Source organism: Neofelis nebulosa, chromosome 8 (assembly GCF_028018385.1).
Source record: "Neofelis nebulosa isolate mNeoNeb1 chromosome 8, mNeoNeb1.pri, whole genome shotgun sequence".
NCBI lineage: Eukaryota > Metazoa > Chordata > Mammalia > Carnivora > Felidae > Neofelis > Neofelis nebulosa.
In genome coordinates this window covers 112525598-112545807 of record NC_080789.1, presented here as the reverse complement: position 1 = coordinate 112545807, position 20210 = coordinate 112525598, and the positions used below count along the sequence as shown (strand labels likewise).

At 36.3% G+C, this 20210-nt stretch overlaps 1 pseudogene; it reads left to right on the top strand.

Moving 5' to 3' along the window:
• The first annotated feature begins 12165 nt into the window (after positions 1–12165).
• On the top strand, positions 12166–18244 carry LOC131483907 (large ribosomal subunit protein eL8-like; annotated as a pseudogene).
• The last annotated feature ends 1966 nt before the right edge of the window (positions 18245–20210 follow it).

The window sequence follows — 20210 nt, the reverse complement described above, 5'->3', positions numbered from 1 at the left end:
ATAGTGACTATAGTTAATATTGTATTGCATATTTCAAAGTTGCTAAGAAAGTAAATCTTAAATGTTCTTATCACAAGAAAAAAACTACATAGTTTTTTGGATTTGTTACATTTGTTACATTCTGTAACAAATACATTCTGTATTGTGACAGATGTTAACTACATTATTGTGATCATTTTGCAATATATACAAATAATGAATCACTATGCTGTACATATGAAACAAATATGTTGTATGTCAGTTTTACCTCTATTAAAAAAAGACATGAATGTTCTATTTTAGCTCAGGAGGTAAGATGCATGCACACAAGTAGAACCAATGATACCAGGCAAAATATGGCAAGTCAGTGTGAGTGCTGGAGACAGAAAGTGGGATGGGAACTCAAAGGGAGAAAGAGCCTGAAGGCTGTGGGAATCAAGAAATACTTCCAGAAATTGCCCTTGAGAAAGCCAGTTCTTGTACATAAATTAAAGACAAAGCCTGCAGGGAGTTTTAAGTGGGACTGTGGATTCACGAGGAAGAGAAACAGGGAGAGAGACAGAACTAGGTAGAAAGCAAGAGAATAGGCAAAAAATTTCTTGTGAGAGTCACTTAAGAGAATAGTATTGGGCAGAGAATAAGGAGGGATTCAAAGACAAAATTGGAAAAACTATTGAGAAAAGAGAAAGAAGATGAATGGTTATTAAGCACCTACTGCATACCAGTCACTGTGCTAGACATTCTACATATGTTCTTTCACTCAATTGTTTAATCCTCAGTAAGTTCATAGGACCAGTATCATTGCTCCCACTTTATAGATTAGACAATAAATTTCAGAGGCATTAAGTGGATCCAGAAGTGAACCCCTTTCCTTATGAATTCAAACCCCATGCTATTTCTACTATTCTTTTCCATGTCCCTGTATCTTCCTTGAGTGTAGAGTCATTATTTATCAAGGTAGGGAACCAGACTAGATAAGATCTAAGGTCCATTTTAGTCTCAAAGTACTGAGTCAATCATTTTAAATAAACAGAGAAGAAAAAACAAACAGAAAAGGTACTTGAGGAAAAAGTGGGAAGCTGAATTGCGATGTGAAGATGTGGAAGATAATGTTGGTGAGGAACTCTGACACAGAATAAATCAACTCAGAACCTCTTCTCTGACCCCTTCTGTGTCCTTTTCTCTAAGTTGGGTATGAGAAGTCCAGGCCAGTCACAGCTAGCTTGGAGACGGATACCCTGAACGTGACCATCCTCCTCAACCATACAGGTCAATCCAGAAATGAGATGGATCAGCTTCTCAGGACTACCTCAGGAGGCAGACTTTCTCCTACCAGGGTCTGCTGCCAACCTCTAACTCACAGCTTCCCAGAACTGGCTGGAACTGACTGGACTTTCCAAAATAGAGATGGCCAGAAGACACTGGAGACTTGTTTCAAGCATATTTTCATCTCCTCAGCCAATGACTGGAAGGAATAAGAAATTCTAATGAGAGACATATTGAGGAGAGAAAGGTGTGAAATGGAGAGTGAAGCGTGAATCCTGAGCATATAAGAAGAGGGGCGTAGAAAAGAAATCGTATCAGAAATACTGAGGTGTAAAATAACAAAAAAGAAACGTCTACAAACTTTTATAAACGTGTCAAAATTACCAATTTGTTAGTGGCAAAAGTGAGTAAAATCAGGAGAGAGAGCCAGAGGTAAAGCAAGGTAATGCTAACAAAAAAGTGACAAAATGCTCCACTTTGAGTAAGGAAATCTTCCCCATGGCCTTGTTCAGGACATATCATGTTTCCTAATTTGAAAAAAAAATGAGTTTGTGTGTTTTCGTGGACTTTGTATATATGTGCTGAGGAACTTCTGACCACTCAAGCAACAAGAACTGGAGAAATTACTAGACAGCCTTGGGTCATTCTCTACTCGACTTGCCATATGTCAAATATTTCTTTCTTTTTGAAATGACTGTTGAGAAGGAAACCTAGAAAAATCCAAGAATAGAAACTACTCAAGGCCCTTGCTATCACCATGCTGAGTTGGAGCACACCAGTTTCTGAGAGGGTGTATCAAAATATTAAGACTAATAAATCAAAACAAAGGAGTAATCCATAATTTATCCCTTTAAATGTTTTAAACTGCTGGGGGAAACAAAACTCGAGACAGCAGTTCTTCACCTGGCCAGGGCTTAGTGCTATATTTGTTTCCTCATCTGCCTTCAGTTATTTTGGAAGCTGGATACTAATGGCTGAGCACACAGTGAGATGGAACCACATTCGGCCAGAACCAACCTGAGTATAATGAACTCTTTGAGGATGTGGCTTCAGTTCGTTAGTGTGAATACATTCAGGAAGCCACGTGAAACGCCCTGGTGCAAATTCCTTTTTTTTTTTTTTTTTTTCTTTTTCATTAATGGACATTTGCTTTGTCAGACTTGCATTACAGGGGAGTTATAAATATAGAAATGAAATATTGATTACTTGTCTCAACTCATTCACAACTTGTGCGAGATCACACACCACAGAGCAGCAGGCACTGAGGGGGTGGGGGATGTGAGCACTTTCAGGAACTAAACTCTCTTAAAGGGTTCTTTGGCTGAAATTCATTTTCAAAAAGTGTTTCCTCACTAGGCTATTTCAAGAAGCAGAAGTAAGGTTTAGGATAAATTTTTCCCATGAAAATTAGGGCCTTGTCATCCTGCAGATCTTTTCCTTCCCACCTACAGAGCTGGTCAGTCTCCATACATTTGGGCACCATAGGCATGCAGAACAGCGGGTGGTTGCCCAGGCTAGGAGAAGGCTCACTCCCACCCAGGCATTGACACTGCTCTCAGCTGGGAATAGCAAGCAAGCAGTGAAAGAATGACCAGGGATTGTTTTGATTCCAGGCAGAATGCAAAGAATGCATTCCCTAGATGTTAGGTCAAAACAACCTAACAAAGGAAGAGAAGAAAGTTTCCCAAGAGCAAGCAGCTACTGATTCCCCTAAACTGGTTTTTGGGTAGAAACTACTAGTTTATGATGGGTAAGCCTGGTGGATGCCACCTTAACCAAATGGTACAACCCAATGTTTGGACAAATTGACATTAAGAAACTCCTGATATGATTCACTGAGAAGGGCGCAAAATCACTTTTGTTGTATTCCTGCCGAAAACATTCATAACCAGAGTCCAGGCATGAGGAGATGTTAACAAACCTCAATTGAAAGACATTCTACAAAATAATGGACTTGCATTCTTTTAAAGGTTAAGGTGAAAAAATACAAAGAAAGGGTTAGGAAACTGTTCCCAATTAAGGGTACTAAAGAGACATGCAACGAAATGAAATGCATGATTTCGAATTGATGAAATCTGAGTATGGACTGTGGATGAGACAGTGACATTACATCAATATTAAGCTATTTGACTTTGATAATTGTACTGTGATTATGTAGGAGAATGTTCTCTGTTCCAAGGAAACACACAATGAAGTAGTTACGGAATGGACATGATGTTTCCAACTTAGTTTTCAATGACTCAGGAAGACAAATTATCTATCTACATCTATCTAGAGAGAGATGGAAAAAGAATGATACAGCAGATGGGACAAAATGTAAGATATTAGTAAGTCTGGGTAAAAAGCATAAGAGAATTTCTTGTACTATTCTTTCAACTTTTCTGGAAGTTTGAAAATATAATAAAAATTTCCAAATAAGTGTCCCCAATATTGAACCTATCAGATTCAGGATTATAATTATCAGATTTTTCTTCAAGAATAGGGACTTAAAATTCCACCAGCAATCTTCCCCCTCCTCTGAGATGAAGAACCACTCTCCACCTGGTCTCTTCACTTGGTAGAATACATAGAACAGTTGTTCAAGGCCTCTAAAAAGGAAATAGTAGCTGACACACTGGGGTATATGTCTGAATTGGAAGTTCCATTGAATTGGTGACGTTTACCATTTGGTTTCTCCTTTGCTGTATCCCCTGGCCTGAACTCAACACAGCCTGAAACCTGGAAGATGGTCTCAGGACACAGAAATAGAAAGAGCTAGAAGATGACCTCCGGTTCTAGCTCTAGGAACATGAAGGGGAGCTCTTAACTCTCAGAGAGGGGGTGGAGGGGTACCCTGTTATTCTTTTTATCTTTTTTGTTTTTATTTTTTCTCTGTTTACTTGTACCCTATTCCCAAGGTCATTTGTATATCTCCACTGGTGGCTGAAACAATGGGGTTGTGCAAGAATCTAAAACTCTGAGAGAAGAAACCGTGATCTCAAGGGGACAAGACAATTCCGATGGCATATTTTTATATCTGTCTTTCTTCCTCTAGGCCCAGGACATAGGCATGGTCACAGGAAATGCATGGTAGACTGCGATAATTTAAGCCCCCATCTGCTGGCTTGAGGACTGAAAAAAGGAGCCCCCCAAGGAACTGGAAAGTACTGGTGTGGTCATAGAAAGAAGCTCAGGAAAGCAAACTTATAAAGTAAAGTGAACTCCTGGCCCCCCCTTGAGCTGCTCATGTCTGGGTTGACACCCAAACAGCTGAGGCAGGTGCACCTTGAAAGCTAAACTAAAGGATAGACCATTACCTGTGTCCCAGACTGGCTCCAGGTGGTACACATACGGGACAGTTCTGAGTGGCAAGCACTATAGAGGTTTTCAAAACCAAACTGACATGGGAATGACAACTGAAATAAGGGTAGTCATGACTCAACCAAATCAAATTGTTTGCTAAAACAAAAATATCAAAATTCTCAATAGCACTTAATCAAGATCTAGGGCCCTATAATATGTTATTCATAATGGTAATGACAAAATTCAAAATTGTATGACATAGAAAGAATCAGGAAATATTAACTCACCTGAAAAAAGACAACAAATAGATGCCAACAATGAGATGACACAGATTTTGGATTCTCTGACAAATACTTTAAAGCAGCTACTATAAAAATGCTTGAGCAGGCAATTACAAACATTCTTGAAACAACGTTAAAATACAGTCTTATCAAAGAAAAAACAAGGTATGTGAGACCACATGGGAATTTTAGGACTGTCAAATACAATAAACAAAATTAAAAAATTCACGAAATGGGCTCAAAGGCAGAATGAATATGACAAGAGTGAAGATTCAGTGCACTTGATGATAGAAAAAATAGGTATTATCCAATCTGAACAGAAGAGAATAAAATATCAAAATGATGGAAAAGGATCTGGCATCATGAAACAGTGCCAAAAGTTCTAAATGAAAAAAAAAAGTCTAAATGCATGTCATCAGAATTCCAGAAGGAGAAAAGTGAGATTCAGAAGACAATATTTGAAAAAATAATGGCTAAAACTTCCAAATTTTGATGAGAGACACAAATATATAGATTCAAGAAACTGAATGAGCCCCAAATAAAATATAGAAAAAGAATTCCACACCCAGATACATCATATTCAAACTGAGAACTGAAGACAAACTAAAAAAAAACAAAAACAAAAACAAAACAAACAAACAAAAAAAAAACAAAGCAGGAAAGCAACCAGAAAAAAGCAACAAATTATTTAGAGGGGAATGACAATGCAAATGACTGGGGATTTCTCATCAGACTTCATGGAGGCCAGATTAGAAAGGAAGAAATAAAACTTTCACTGTTCACAGATAATATGATTTTCTTTACAGATAATCCAACAGATTTATAAAAATACTCTTAGAACTAATAGATAAGTTTGGCAAGATTTCAGAATACAACGTCAACACACAAACATTAATTGTATTTCTATATAAAAGCAACAAACAACTGAAAACTTAAGTAAGTACAATATATCATTTACAATAGCTCTAAAAAAGAGAAATATTAGGTATAAATCTGACAAAGCACATGTAGAATCTGTATGCAGAGAACATAAAATGCCAGGGAAAGAAAACAAAGACCTAAATAAATGGAGGGACATTTCATGGTCATATATTAGAAGGTTCAACCTAGTAAAGATAAATTAATGTACAGATTTAATGCAATTCCTATCAAAATCCCAGCAGGATATTTTATAAATGTGGACAAGCTGATTCTAAAATTGATATGGAAATAGAAAGGAACTAGTCAGAACACTATTGAAAAAGAAAAGCAAAGTTGAAAGAATCGTACTACCCAATTTCAAGACTGATTTATGAACTCCTAGTAATCAAGACAGTGTGGTATCGATGAAAAGATACACACATTGATTAATGGAACAGAAATTGTCTAGAAATTGACACACACAAATATGGCCTATTGATTTTGAAAACATGCAAAAGCAATTCAATGGGAAAAGGATAACCTTTATGACAAATGTTTGGAACAATTGAACATTCATTTGCAAAAAATTAAGATAAACTTTAACCTAACCCCTAGATTGTATAAAGAGCTTAACCCTCAAATGCACCATAGATCTAAAAGTATTAAAATAAGACTAGAAAACATTTAGAAGAAAACATAGCAGAAAACTTCAAGAGCTGGAGTAAGGCAGAGTTTTTACACATGACAGCAAAACCTGATGCATCAAACAGAAATTCAATATTTGGACTTTGTCAAAAATAAAAATATTTGCTCTGTGCATAATATTCAACTATAAGAACACAACCGAATTTTAAGAATGGATGAAATACTTAGACACTTCATCAAGGAGGATATAGGGAAGGCAAATATACATATGAAAAAGATGCTCCATATTATCAGTCATTAGGCAAATACAAATTAAAACCACAATAAGTTAGTGCTACATAGGTCTTAGAGAATCTAAAATGTAGCAAGTGCTGGCAAGGATAACTGAGCTACAGAAACCCTCATACAATTTTGGTGGGAAGATAACCCAGCTACTCTAGAAAACACACTTTGGCAATTTCTAATAAAGTAAATGTATACTTACCCCATAATCCAGCAATCCACTACTAAGTATTTTACCAAGGAGAGATAAAAATATATTCACAGAAATCCTGTACACAAAAAATACAGATTTTCAGGGGTACATGCACCCTGGTGTTTATAGCAGCACTGTCAACAATAGCCAAACTATGGAGAGAGCCCAAATGTCTATCAGGTGATGAATGGATAAAGAAAATGTGGTATATATATGCAAGGGAATATTACTCAGCCATCAAAAAAATGAAATCTTGCCCTTTGCAATGACATGGATGAAGCTAGAATGTATTATACTAAGCTTAATAAGTCAATCAGAGAAAAACAAATACATGATTTCACTCACATGGGAATTTAAGAAACAAAACAGATGAACGTATGGGAGGGAAGAAAAAGAGAGAGGGAAACAACCATGAGAGACTCTTAAAGATAGAGAACGGAGATGTCTGGGTGGCTTAGTCTGTTAAGCCTCTTGATTTCAGCTCAGGTCATGATCTCAGAGTCATGAAATCTCACTGGACATGGAAACTGCTTAAGATTCTCTCTCTCTCTCTCTCTCTCTCTCTCTCTCTCTCTCCCTCCCCCTCTTATATTTTCTCTTTCTCTCTAAAAAAATAAAAATAAAGATGGAGAACAATCTGAGTGTTGATGGAGGGAAGTGGGTGAGGGATGGGCTAGATGGGTGATGGGCATTAAGGAGGGCTCTTGTGATGATCACTGGGTGTTGTCTGTAAGTGATGAATCACTGAACACTACTCCTGAAACCCATATTGCACTGTATATTCACTAACTAGAATTTAAATAAAAATTAGGAAGAAAAAAAAGAAAACCTGTACACAAATTTTACAGAATTTCTGTTCATAATTGCCCTGTACTGGAAAGAACTCAAATTTCTTTTAACAGGTGAGTGGTTACATGAGCTGTGGTACATCCATGCAATGGAATATTACTTGCCATTAAAAGGAATGAACTATTGATACATGCAATACTTTTGATGAATAATTAAAAGGTATTCTGTTGAGAGAAAAAAGCCAGTCTCAAAGGTTACATATTATTCTGTTCCATTTATATAACATTCTCAAAAAAGACAAACAATATCATTGTTCCCAGAAGCTGGGGAATGGGAATGGCGTGATTATAAAAGGCTAGCAGGAGGGAGTTCGGGGAGACTAAGGAAACCTCTCTGATTCCAGATTGTGCTGAGAGCCACATGATTCTGTACATGTGTTCCATTTCAACTGTACACAAAAAGTCAATTTTACTGTATGCAATTTTAAAATTAAAATAAAAGAAAAAAATCGACTATAATTTACTTAAGAATAAATTTACCTTCTAAATAGGTAGAGAAAATTCAACAGAACCACCAACTGAGGATCAGCTGCTGTAGGTGAAATTCATTTTGTTTTCATGTTACTTTGGGGAATTTGGAGAATAACATCCATCAACAATAATTCAGTCATTTTGGAACCTGAGGACTACTCAGTTGCCTTCTAGAAACAATCACCCTAGGTAGCCCTGTGCGGAGAGTGTGGGTATTCTGCTGACTTGGGATATCAATTCCTATCTTCCTCATGTTCTGGAGCTGGAGCTGATTCAAATTGAGGTAGATGATGAGAGTGGGGAGTGGCCAAGGAGGACCAGCTGCCAAGTTTCCAAGTGTCCTCACAAGATTGTATCATCTATAATGAGTTCACAGTGGCACAGAGTATGACCCTCACACTTATGGGGTCAGAGATTTGATCCTGTCATTGCCTCTGAGTTGATTGGATGCTGAGAATGTAGTGAAGATCCTTCCTAGCTTCTATATCCATTTACAATTGTGAGTTGACACTCTTTCTTAGAATCGTCTAACTCTCTTTGCCAGATTTCATGCTCAACCAGCAGCCTTCTAGTAATTCATTTCTTTATTCATTCTTTCACTATACATTTCTCAAGTACCTTCAATGTGACAAACATTACACTGGGTGCTGGGCATACAAAAATAAATAATGCATATCCACTGCTTCGAGCAGCTCATAGATTTTGCTGCAGGGGAGAGAATGTGATGGCCAGTTGACAGGTATTCCAGGCCCGGTGGCAATGATTTTCCACATTGTGATTTAACAAGGTAAGCTTAGGTACAGCCAGTCATTCTTTTGTGAATTTGCTTAACAAAAATCATTATCCCTGAATTTCACTACACAGAGGAAAAATGATGAAACCCCAGGATTGGACCCCAAATGTATGACTCCAGTGAGGAATTGTCCACCTGTGAAATTCCAGCCTATATCACACCACTAATGATCCACCCTGGAATCTAAAGGGTGGCTGCCTTTATACTCAATCCACACTCAGCAATTGTACTCCAACTCTTCTCTCTCCTTCCTTTCCTCTTTCTATCATCTGTAATACAACACAGTGTCCTCTCCAGGCTGCAAACTGAGCTCCAGCGCTGTTTCAGTCGTGCTTTTATTCTCTTGCTTCTTCTATCCTTTGCAGTGAATTCAGGGCTTTTACAATAATATTGTGAATGAATTATAATTTATGTTTATGAGAAAGAGGGGAGGAAGGAGAGAGAAGGAGGGAGAGACAGAGAGAGAGAAAGAGGGAGGGAGAGAGAGAAGGGGAGGGAAAGAAAGAGAATGGGGGAAATTAAACCACTTGCGATTTGGAGTATCTTTAAGTACCTCTTAAGTAAAGCATATTTTTAATAGATTAGTTCAAGAAATACACTTTTCAATGGAAAAAAAATGAGTTCTAATTTTGGCTGCCACCTGTTAGCTATGTTATCTTTGTAAGGTAATTATCATCTCCAGCCTTGGTTTTCTTAACCATAACATGAAATGATTGGGCTAGAGAATTTCTAAATCATCCCAGTATCCATTGATTCTAGTATTTTTCAAGACAAAATCCTCTCTTCAGATCCTTCACTGTTTTGTTCAATGATTTGTTTCACTATTTTCTCTTGACACTTAAAAGGGCTTTGTGATAGCTACTAGTTGCAAAAAAATATTTCCCATAAATATCATATCATATATGTTTCCTGTTAGGGCTTCTGACATTCCACATGTTTTCAAAGGTAATGGGAAATACTGGAGACAATTTAAGGGTCATTATTGTGTTAGCCAAGAAAATAGCTAATGATGACTTTAGCTACCGGACTATTCAGCCGATCATAGAACCCATTAGCTCAATTAAGTAAATCAAATAGAAAAAAACATTTAGGCTTAAAAAGCCGCCCACTACTAACTACTATTTGCCAATGAAGCTTCTATTTCATGGTGAATTCAAATTGTTTATTTCTTCTATGAAGAAGAAAATGACCAGATCATCTGATTTAGCAGATATGGTTATTCAAGATCACTTAGCATATATAATTATACACCAAATATTCCACTAAATCACAATTTCAAGAAAGCAGCTAAGACTAAAAGTCTTCTGTGTGAATAAGACTTGAGCTTTCTGGAGTGTAGTATTATTCACTATACTGAGGTAGGTATGGGAGGAAGCCAAGGTCTTTTCTTGCTTTAGGAAAGTTTCTCAATCCTGGGATGGTCTATATGTTCAGATTAGTGAGAAGGCAAGGGACTAGTATTGATATAAACATTTATAATTCCAAATGTTCTGTCTAGTTCTAGTTGTTTACAGCATTCAGACATTGAGTACTCATTTAAACTTTCAAAGACTAAGCCCTCCAGATAATGCTGTCTTTAACTTAAAGTTTTTTTTTTTTTTTTAATTTTTATTCAAGTGGGTGCCTCACAGCATGTTTGAAGTGACTCATGGAGAGAAAAGAAAATCTCTGGTCATATTATTTATTTATTAAGTGTGGTTATTATATTCAGTCCATGGTATTGCTGGATAGAATCGGTCCATTGAAAGACTATTCAAAATTGATACAGTGAATATTTTATTCAATTATAAATTTAACAACTGATGTAATCAGTAGTGTGCTGGCAAATGTTTGACAACTGGCTTTCCAGCACTGGTTTTCATGGTGTAGACTGATATACCAACCTACCGATGTAATTTCATCCGAATTGCACAGTTGCTAGAAATTCAACAATCAGCTCTAGTGAGCCAGAATAAACAGCACCAGCATATTACTGGATGTTATTTAAGCTAACAAATAAGGAAAAGAATGGCTTTGAATATAATTGGCATTCCAAGAAAATTATTGTTAGACAACACACTTTTATTCCAAATTAAAGAGGGTGTTGGGTCACTTTTTCTGAAGACTCCTGTCAAGGATCCCTTTAGAAAAAGGCTGGACTTCAGGAAATTTACATTCTAAATATCAACACCTGCTGTGTGACCCTGGGTAGGTCATCCCATTTCTCTGGGACTCATGTATAAAATAAACAGATTGCCTACTAGAGAGATGTTAAATTCTCTTCCATTTCTGATTTCTGCTATTTTGTATGCAATTAAGTCCAAAACTCATCTAAGGTACAGATAGTGGATCTGGAGACAGAAGTGATCATTAACCAGAAATGAGTAGGAAGTCTCCAGTTCTTCCCCAGGGGCTTGCTAGGATCTTGGTTTCTCTCTAAGAGAGATGTTTTGTAATTGATCATGTGTAAGGGTAGGGTCAGATCTGCTTTCTCCGAGGCCTTTCCCTTCTGCCAATGATTTCACCTTCATCTCAGCCCATCCAATGCTGTGTTTAGTCCTGCCTTTAAAAAAGGTGAACTTTTGTCTCCATCCCCACTTCTTTCGCCTACATAGCACGAGATGGTCGAGTATATATTCTTTCATATTTGTGTTGAAATACTCACTGCTAGGAGCAACACAAGAATACCAAATTCGTAAAAACAACACATATCATTTAGGTTCTCTAAAATAATACAATAATAAAATGAAACCAGTTCTTATTGTCACTTATTGTGCCCTGTTCAATTGTACCTTAAGATTCATTCATTTTATTGATACGCATCTATTTAAACATTAGTTCTGCACACAATCTAGTCAATATATATCTGTTGAATGCATAAATGAATGACTGGCTGACATATCTGCCTGTATGGATGACATGGTCTCTCTAGTCATTTTCAGGCTGGTAGTGCTATGACAGATTTTTCCTATTTCCATATTTTTCTTTATGTTCTCTGTTTATTTCTAGAGAACAGAAAACCACCTCTTTCACTGTGGGGGTGGGGATTTTGGCAGGAAAGTCATACTCTTTACCTGTCAGCTACCTTCCAGAAACACATGAACTGAGAGACCGAGAAAGCAGACAACATGCCATACAATTGCTAACAGTTGGTAGAGCAGCAAGTGCACTGAAGTGGGTTGCATTTGTCCCTATTTCTACGCTCTGATCTGAAGCTTGTACAACAGATGTACTGGGGGCTGAGGAATGGCAGTGCTCATTTGTGGAGGTGAAATGCTAGAGAATGCGCAGGCCACGACTAACAGCGGAAGCCCAGAGCTGCAGGCTGATCAACCTGTTGGTCCTGCTGGGTGGTTTTCCTTCAGCAATGTTTTTAACCGTTTTCAATGTTAGAAGCACTGACAAGTATTGCTAATGTTGCAATGTTTTTAACCGTTTTCAATGTTAGAAGCACTGACAAGTATTGCTAATGTTAACATTTCTTTATCAGGCGAGAGTGCCAGAACTAGATTGTGTGGAACTTTTTGAAAATACTGTCCTTTTATGTTTCTTTCTGGGTAAAATTTAACCTCCAACTTGATAAAATTATCATCCCCCAAACCTTTTATGTTATTGTTGTTAACCATAAAAATGGCATGGAAGTATTACAATTTTTAAAATACATTTATTTATTTAGTTTTTGAGACAAAGAGCAAGCGGGCACACAAGTGGGGGAGGGGCAGAGAGGAGAGAGAATCCTAAGTAGGCTATGCTCCACCAGCACAGAGCTCTATGTGGTGCTTGAACTCATGAACTGTGAGATTATGACCTGAGCTGAAATCAAGAGTTTAGGACATAAACCAAGATCAAAAGTTGGACGCTCAACTGACTAAGCCACACAGGTGACCCTGAAAGTATTATAATTCTAAAGTTACTTAATAGTTTTTTTCCATAATCACCCTGATATCTTTTTATTTGTACATTATTTAATACTTTTTCTTATTCCTACTTTATTTCTTTGTTTTATTCTAGTCTCATTTGGGTTTTTTTTTCTCCCACATGTGTCCATATTTCTCTAAGTAAAAAAAAAAAAATCTTAAAGAGTTGTAGGAATAACTGTATATTTAACATACTAAATACATTCTTCACAGGACCTTATGGTATATTTCTGAAATAAAGATAGTAAAACAAATATCCCTGACAGAAGGGTAGTTAACTCACAATTATAAAATTGGAGTTAATCCTTAATTTCATATTTTAATCAGTGTGTATATTTAAATTAGTTTTATGATTTTTTATGACCAATCAAAAGTTGAAATTGCATACATTTTAAACACTCCAAGATTTTTTTTTAAGTGAGAAGATATAGAAGACACAGCATTCTGACTTTTTAAAAGATTGGGAGAGAGGGAGAGAGAGAGAGAGAGAATATGAGAATATCTCTGTTTCTAATTACACAGACTATTTAAGAAAAAGAATTTAAGTCAGCTGATATTTTTCCTTTAATTATTTATGATTCAAACCAGCTCATTCTTTTCCTTTCATTATTTACACGACGTCTAACAACTGGTCTGATTGAGTTTAAATATTTGCAGTGGTTTGTTCTTGGCTTCATGTTTGTAGAAACACGTGTTTCACCAGCAGGAGTTTTATACTGTTCATGAAACACAGTGCTGCAAAGGGCAAATTTTTTATTTTCTTCATTTTGATTCTCTTCTTACACCCACAATATAATGCAAATTAGGTCATTGGTTATTAACAATATAGTCAGTCAAGAGAGTATAATTAGTAATAAACTATGCGTGCCTGAGCTCAAATTATATATTTTGCTTTAGAAGAAGATTTCATCAATAAAAACCCAACATATCTGCTCATAATCTGGATTCTGAATCCAATGAAAGGATTATGGTATAGAATATGTAGGTGAAAAGAACTTTAAAAAAATTATCACCATCATACCGAATATCTGCTATTACTTAAATTGTCTCGAAGACCTTAGCACTGTAGCTAGTGGAGACCAGTTTACCTATGACACTACCTTTCCTCTACAAGGCAAGTCCCTGCCCCTTTCACATAGTAAGTTCATGTAGAACAGAGAAATTTATAGACAGAATAATTATAAAACCTTTCATGATTGCAAAACTGTAAAGGGGTTCGGTTGGCAATAGTCAGAAACAGCTTTTTTGGGTTTGGCCTTAGAGCAAGGCCTTCTTCTCTCTCATCTCTACACAAAGTTATTAACTGCTGTGATAGGGGGCTGGTTACCTCTACCCTGCATTCCTATGTAGGTATGAATTAATTTCCAAATGCCAATGCGTGTCTTTTTTCCTTTTCATGCATCATATTTAGGGACACAGCTGGAAATATTATTCTGTGTGCCACATGCATACACTCAGCATAGTCTCTTGCTCACTGAGTGGAGTCAATGGGTAAAGAAATTGCTCATGAATCCTTTACTTTTATCTTGGTGTGTGGACAACAAATTGTCTAAAAATTGATACAAATTTCTACAGTAATGAATACAAAACAGAAAATGGAGAGAAAATAATAGAGTCTGTGCCTTTAAAAAACTAACACTTGTATGCCATCAGTCAGTGATTTTAGAATTGAAGAATATTAGAGATTTTGAAAGAAGTGCAAAAGTGAAAATGAATTGCCTTGGTATAAAGTAAAAACACTGAACTTAGAATCAGAAGATCTGGAAAGTCAAATATTTTATGAACAAAAAAATTTTTTTCACTGTAGCCTGTAGGACTACCATAGGTCATTTTTCTAAATGTCGAAATGACACCATATAACGAGTATCTGAGAGGGATCAAACTTTGAGAGTACAGGGCAGGGATCTCCAAGTTCTTGAGAGTTATAAGCCTCATTGCTATTTCAGTTTTAGATGTTTCCCTCATACCTACAGGTGATTTTCAGCACATTTTAAAAATTTAAACCGGACTCAAATGAAATACATATATAGTAAAAGGAATCCATTCGAATTGAGAGAGGAAGTTAAGGGCAATGTTTTACTCTGATTATGGAGTGTGTATTTTTGAACAGTAAGCCTATGTTAAAATATAATTAGTGTAATAAAAAGTAATATTAAAAGGAAGAAAGTAATCTCTTACATGAAAGAATACTATGATATTTATACATCTTTACCTCTATCACTATATATTACTTTGAGTTAATAGTATGGAAAAAATGGAGATAGAATAAAGAAAAGAACACAATCACATGTGTTTACCAAATTCTACAAATTAATACTGTTTTGTGAATTTTTGCATTATTCCTTGGACAGCTAGATCTATTCTGGGATGTTTTCAGATTAATACTTGAAATCATCTCTGCTATAAAGAGAAAAATAAACAAATAAATAAAAATTCAGAGCATATCCAGACAAAGATGTCCCTGATTGAACAGAAAAGTTCTGAACTCATTGTTCTTCTTGGATAGATCTCCCAAGAGCACTTTTTATGAATCATGTATCTGATTGTTCACAGAGATTCCTCAGTAAGATGCCAAAATACCTCCTTTTGATCAGGTAGGCCAGAGACCAGAAGACACCCAATATTACTGTCATTAGTTTTGCTCCTGGAAAGATGGCAGAATTCTAGGGAAATTTTAGTCCTGCCATGGAATTTAAGATAATGCTGAGAGTTTAAGAAACTATAGGATGCCCCAAAAGATACTGATATTTTGGGCTTCCAAGCACCTATGAGGCTATTTGTAAATATTGGTTGAAGGAGAAATAGAAGGACAGGACAGAGAAAGGAAGGGAAAGGGAAAAGAAGGAAAGAAAGTTGATGGATTCATGCATTTACACAAATTACTTTGAATGGAAATGGCAATCTAGAAATAGCCTTATTCCTACCCTCAAAGTAAACAAAGTCCTTAGGACAGAGTTTCTTATTCTATACCCTAAAAACATATTCTGTGCCTAGCATAGGACTAAGAAGAACTCAAGTGTTCATTAATGTAAATGATACGAAATAATAAAGATAAAAACCCAAGTACTCATGTGATGTACTGTAGAGACTTTAAAAGTATGTTAAAACTGAGTTCATATTTTGCCCCTAACGTATGCCATTTTTAGCTCTTGAAGTCACATATGTCTACTCTAGACAAAACAATCTCATGATTTTTCAAGCAGCAAGTAAGCAAAGGGGAAAAGTATGAGAAGACTTTTGAGAGAAAAAGCTATGGTTGGAGAAGTGGTCAGCGACAAGGAATAAACTAGATAATTACAGGAAGATCAAAGAACTTTATAGGTCTCAGTAAGTAATCAGATTGCATTTAAGAATCCTCAACCAGGAAAGTCTGATTCTGTCTATGATACAGTAAATGATGCAAAACTAACTCTCCTATTGAGAATAACTATAAAACTGGACAAAATATATGAGGCAATTATTGCAGGCTTTGAAAAACAGTTAGTGCCAGCCTTCTATCCCTGAGAGAAGGTAAACTTGCAATCATGCCATCTCTGCGTAGGGAAAATTTCCTGACTATGGCCTAGGGAGGTGGAGCCCAAGCAGAGCTTGATGATCGTCCTGAGTGAAGAAAGTAGAAATCAAGTATAAGACATTTAAAGTAACTAGAATCTGTGAGACAGGGCACTGGGAAGGGCAGCCGTGCAATGGAGTAGATCATGGCAGAGGATTTAGCTGAATATGCACAAGATAAGCAATGAATGGCTTGCTGGAGAGCAGCAACAGAGTAGAAAGTGTAACTGGGTTACTAGAAGTTGAACAGAGCTATAAGATGCTGGGGTTCTAATCCAGTTTCAGTGGAAAGACCTTGTATCCATTTTGGCATCCATTTGACACAGCAGAAAAGCCACTTGTTTTAGGAATAAGAACCAAGTCCGAGAGGAAAGCCTACCACAGGTATGACCTTAAAAAGCTTAAAATAAAACCATCTGTACACAAGTTCAACTTGATTAGTTAGTGACTCTGGACAGTCTACCAGAGTAGAAGTCAATACTTGCCAGGAAGAAGATCACAGAATCTTAAAACTCTAAGATTTATCATCTATGCTGTTGAGAATGCAATAAAAATTACTAGATATTTAAAAAATAGAAAAATTTGACCAATAATCAAGAAAAAAAAACAGATAATGTATCTTCAGGTGAAGCCAACATTGGAGTTAGTACTCTAAACATTAAAACAGATATAATAAATATGTTCAAGGATTTAAAGAAAGATAGTGTCATAATTATGAATTGTTAGAGAGTCTCAGCAGAGGGATGGAAACAAAAAAAAAGAAAGAGAGAAAAAAGGAAATGGAATTCTTGAACAAGACTTCAATAACTTAGGATTTTTAAAATTCAGAAATAATTAATGGTATACTGAAAATAAGTCAGGACCAAGAAGACAGATTGATATAAACAATCCAGTCTGAAAAATGGAAAAAGAAATAGGTGGAAGAAAAGTAAAGATGCTCAGAAATCTGTGGCATAATATACAATTTCTAACTTCTGTTGGAATTAGAACCCCAGAAAAAGTGAATGATAATATTTTAGGAAATAGCTCTCTCCTCCAGCCAGCCAAGATCCAAAGGAAAGAAGGCTAAGAGGAAAAAGGTGGCTCCAGCCCCTGCTGTCATGAAGAAGCAGGAAGCCAACAAGGTAGTCAATCCCCTGTTTGAGAAAAGGCTCACGAATTTTGGCTTTGGACAAGACTTCCAGCTCAAAAGGGACCTTACCCACTTTGTCAGATGGCCTTGCTACATCCAGCTGCAGTATCAAAGGGCTATTCTCTATTAATGTCTTAAAGTGCTTCCCACAATTAACCAGTTCACCCAGGGCTTGGACCACCAAACAGCTACTCAACTACTTAAGGTGGCCCACAAATACAGTCCAGAGACAAAGCAAGAGAAGAATCAGAAATTGTTGGCTGGGGCTAAGAAGAAATCTCCCTCGAAGGGAATGTCCCCACTAAGAGGTAACATGTCCTTTGAGCTGGGGTTAATATTGTCACAACTTTGGTGGAAAACAAGAAGGCTCAGTAGCAATGATTGCACTTGATGTGGATCCCATTGAGATGGTGGTTTTCTGGCCTGCCCTGTGTCATAAGATGGGAGTTCCCTACTGTATTATCAAAAGGAAGGCCAGGCTGGGGCATTTGGCCCACAGGAAGACCTGCACACTGTTGGCTTCACAGAGGCTAACTTGGAAGACAGAGGAGCTCTGGCTAAGCTGGTGGAAGTTATCAGGACCAATTATAGTGACAGATATGGTAAGATCCACCATCAGTAAGGAGGCAACATCCTGGGTCCAAAGATGGTGGCTCACATTGCCAAGTTGGAAAAGGCAAAGGCTAAAGAACTGGCCACCAAATGGCTAAGTGTACCCTGCTGAATGTTCTGCACATAACTGTAATAAAAAGTTCTCTTTCAAAAAGAAAAGGGGAAGCACCTGGGTTGTTCAGTCGGTTGAGCGTCTGACTTTGGCTTAGATCATTATCTCACAGTTTGTGAGTTCGGGCCCTGTGTCAGGCTCTGTGCTGACAGCTCGGAGCCTGAAGCCTGCTTCGAATTCTGTGTCTCCCTCTCTCTCTGCCCCTCCCCTGCTCATACTCTGCCTCTCTCTGTCTCTCAAAAATAAATAATTGTTAAAAAAATATATAAAAAAAAAATAAATTTATTTATTTATTTATTTGTTCTTAAATTTGATGGAAAACATCAACTTACACATTCAAGAAGCTCAGTGAACCATAAGCAAGATAAATGCAAAATAAACCACATTAAGCCTGTCATAGTCAAATTTCTAAAAGCCAAATATACAGAAATAAGCCAAATTAAAAACAATTACATAGGAGGAAAATAGCAAAACAAATAATGCCTTATTTCTTATCTGAAACAATGATGTCCAGAATACAATGGAACATGATTAAAAAAAGTTTTTTTAATGTTTATTCATTTTTTAGAGAGAGAGAGAGAAACAGAGCATGAGTGGGAGAAGGGCAGAGAGAGAGGGAGACACAGAATCTGAAGCAGGCTCCAGGCTCTGAGCTGTCAGCACAGAGCCCAACGCAGGGCTCGAACCCACAAACTGTGAGATCATGATCTGAGCAAAAGTTGGATGCTTAACTGACTGAGCCACCCAGGTGCCCCAGAAGAAGATTTTTAAACGTTAAAAACAAAAAGAAATAGAATAAAAAAAAAACATTCAGAATTCTAAACTACATTGTAGAGAAGATACCCTTCAATATTAACATACACAAAGACATTTTCAGATAAAAGAAAACTGGAAGACTTTATTCTGATAGACCTGAGTTGTAAGAAATAATTATGGATATTTTTAAGACTGAAGGGAAATGGAAATTTGGGTTTGCAGGAAAAACTGAGGACACCAAAAATGATAAAAGAATGAATAAAAAGACTATGCTTCTTCTTCCTTCTATAATTTCCTAAATGGCAGGTAATCATTTAAAATGAACATAATAATATTGTAAGGTAGGATTTATTCATTATGTAGAAATAAAAGCATGACAACATTAACACAAACATACGGGAGTAAATGAAATCATACTGTGGCAGGTGTATTATATTTGTACACTGTAAAAAAGGTGAAGAATTGGATGTGAAGTGTGAATTGGAAAGTCAGAAGTGGAAGTGTGAGGTATTAAGTGTAAAGTGGTATAATATTGACTCAAATGGACTTTGATAGGTTTGGGATATATCATAATCCCTTACTAATCATTTAAAAGTAATTAAACTCAATTATAATCATGATTACATTAAATACAAATGATCTAAATGCTCAAATATAAAGGTTGAGATTGTCAAAATGAATTTGAAAAATGCAAGACCCAATGATATGCTGCTATACGAGATGTATTTTAAATATAAATATATAGTTGAGGTTGAAACTACAAGGATGGAAAAATATATATCATAAAAACTATAAGCAAAGTAAAGCAGGCATGACTATACTAAGATGAGATCAAATTAACTTTAGGAACAAGAGTATTACTACATCTGAAGAAGAACAATTTATGCTGATAAAAAACCTAATTCATCAGGAATATTTAAAAATCCTACATGCATATTGACTTAATAATATACCTTCAAAAAACACAAATCAAAACTTGACAAAAGTAAAGAAATAAGTAGAGAAATTCACACCATGGTTGAAGATTTCAACAACCTCTCACAGTAATTATTAAATCATATTATATATATATATATATATATATATATATATATATATATATACATATATATAAAATCAATGAAGATACAGAAGATCTGAACACAATCAACCAATATAACTTAATAGGCATTTATAGAACATTATGAACAACTTCAGAGAACACATACTT